Here is a 2,980-nt window from a genome sequence, read left to right on the forward strand (position 1 = left end):
TTTCTTAGTGGTTGGATACTTGCTGGCACAGCCAAAGGACCCTGGTTCGATTCCCCAGTACCCACATAAGCCAGATGCACAAGTTGGTGCATGTGTCTGGAGTTCATTTGCAATGGCTAGAAGCCCTGCCATGCCAGTACACCCCCCTCAAATAAACAAATATATGCCTTTATAAAAAAAAATAAGTTATTATACTGAATGCCAAACTGAGTCTTGGAATGGAAGGCCTGACCTATAATTTATCTACCAGTTCAGGTATCTGCTCTTAAGTAGTTCTAACTCAATTGGACAACCTTAAATATACACTGTGCAATGAAATATATGCGTGTGTGTGTGTGTGTGTGTGTGTGTGTGTGTCGAATGCCAAACTGAGTCTTGGAATGGAAGGCCTGACCTATAATTTATCTACCAGTTCAGGTATCTGCTCTTAAGTAGTTCTAACTCAATTGGACAACCTTAAATATACACTGTACAAAGAAATATATGCATGTGTGTGTGTGTGTGTGTGTGTGTGTGTGTGTGTGTCTACCTACTCACACACATTAATTGCATAGCCATTTATTAATAAGATAAAAGTGCAGCAACATTGTGCTTCTGGAAGTCTTCCCTGGTCCTTGTCACTAGAAAACGGCCAGTTATGATTAGGTAGACAACTGAATCCAGCTGTAGTAATTTAGAAAGGAAATGAGGCAGCTCACAAAGTTTCTAGGGACAGGGCCAGGTGAGCAGCTACAAAATGGCTTCAACCACATAGTACCACAGACGTAATGTAGTGTTTCCACAGGAAGCTCATGTGTTGGAGGCTGGGTCTCTAGCTGGTGGCTCTGTTAAAAGGTCATGAGTGTGCTAACTTCATTGGTGGATCAGCCTAGTGATAAATTCGTAGCTGAGTGCAGTAGTCAATGGTGAGGTCTTGTTGGAAGAAGGACATTACTAGGGTATGACTTTGAAGGCTATATTTTGTCCTTTGCCTTCTCCGCACTCCCCTAAAATAAATACTTTTTGTCTTGTTTTTCTTTAGTATTTTGTTACAGCAACAAAAATTGAACACATGCTCTGAAGTATTTTTGCCAGCACCCCTAAACAAAAGACTGAGCCTACCCCAACCCCCTGCTTTCTCTTGCTGCTTTCCTCCGGCTGGTTTATGTGTTTGTGGCATTGGTACTGGGAGCTGGAAGAAGCTTCTGTCCAGAGGATAGAGGATTAATGCTATGGAAAATCACCAGACACAGAGCAAGCGCTCAGAAGATAACACCATGGCCACATGTGGAATGAATACCCACCTGGCTCCGACCTCCAGGCCGAGTCCTGCTTTGACTTGTTTCTCTGTCTCGTCTTAAATTCTTAGTTCTGCAACATTTGTCTTGGCCTTCCTTTCCAAACTGTAGCAGACAGCTTCAGGTTCACTGAGATGAACTTCCAGACCAGGCACAGTTATGGAGGAAGGAATATTTACTGAAGCCTACAGATCCAAGGGAAGTTCATATTGGCAGAAGAAGCTGACCTGCTTTCTTCACAGGACCAATCACAGAGAGAAGCACAAGCCAAAGAGCCACACAGCACAGTACACTTTAGGAACTCCTGCTAGGCACACTTTGCATGTCTTTAGATTGAAATCTGAAACCCACCACCACACCTTAAGATCCACCCAGTGACACTGCCTCCAGCCAGGTGGCTGCAGCTGCAAACAACAAACACATAAAAAACTGAATAGGGCTGGAGAGATGGCTTAGCGGTTGAGCGCTTGCCTGTGAAGCCTAAGGACCCCGGTTTGAGGCTCGGTTCCCCAGGACCCACGTTAGCCAGATGCACAAGGGGGCGCACGCGTCTGGAGTGCGTTTGCAGTGTCTGGAAGCCCTGGTGTGCCCGTTCTCAATCTCTCTCTCTCTCTGTCTCTTTCTCTTTCTATCACTCTCAAATAAATAAATAAATAATTTTTTTAAAAAACCTGAATATACTGGGGGCCATCTATTCAAACCACCACAAAATCCTTTCCCACCGTGACCCTTCCACAGTTTCCCATGCTCCAGCAAATAGCCCTATACTATGCGCATGCTCAGGTAACCAACCCTCACTTAATGCAGGGGGCCACAAAAGGAAACATACAAGTAAGAAGGGGGTTATCTGGGAAGAAGTAGGGGTCTAGTCAGAGTGGGAAGGGGTAAGAATGGGTAATGTTTGGTGACTATAATCAAAATCCATTATATACATATACCAAGTTGTCAAAAATAAAATTAAAATTTTTTTTGTTGTTGTTGTTGGTGGTGGTGATGGCTTTTGTTTGTTTGTTTGAGCCCGGGCTGACCTAGAATTCGCTATGTAGTCTCAGGCTGGCCTCAGATTCACGACGATTCTCCTGCCTCTGACGCCTGAGTGCTGGGATTAAAGGTATGCACCACTACGCCCAGCAGTGAGAGAGGAGAGAATAGGATCACCAGGGCCTCCAGTTGCTGAAAACAAACTCCACACGCATGCACCACCTTGTGCATCTGGCTTTATATGGGTACAAAGAACTCAAACTGATGACATTAGGTTTTGCAGGCAAGTGCCTTAACTGCTGAGCCATCTCCCCAGCTTTAAAATCATGTTTTAAAAAGAGTTCCAGGGCTGGAGAAATGGTTTAGTGGTTAAGTCACTTGCCTGCAGAGCCAAAGGGCCATAGTTCAATTCCCCAGGACCCACATAAGCCAGATGCACAAAGCGACCCATGCATCTCTCTCCCTCAAATAAATAAATAAATACAAATAAAATATTTAAAAAGCAAGAGTTCCAAATACAGAAGAGTCTGTCCTCATGGACTTGGAGGATGCCACCCTCCAAACTTGCCAACTTGAAACTCTCCAAACTCCATGGTGCAGGGTTTTTATGAAAGTTTAATTGCATAGTTAATTACGTAGGCATGACTGATTAAATAACTGGTCACTGGGGCCTGTGTTGAGTAGCCTAGTCTGCTGTCCTCCAGATGGGTAAACAGGGATGT

Source organism: Jaculus jaculus, chromosome 11 (genome assembly GCF_020740685.1).
Source record: "Jaculus jaculus isolate mJacJac1 chromosome 11, mJacJac1.mat.Y.cur, whole genome shotgun sequence".
NCBI lineage: Eukaryota > Metazoa > Chordata > Mammalia > Rodentia > Dipodidae > Jaculus > Jaculus jaculus.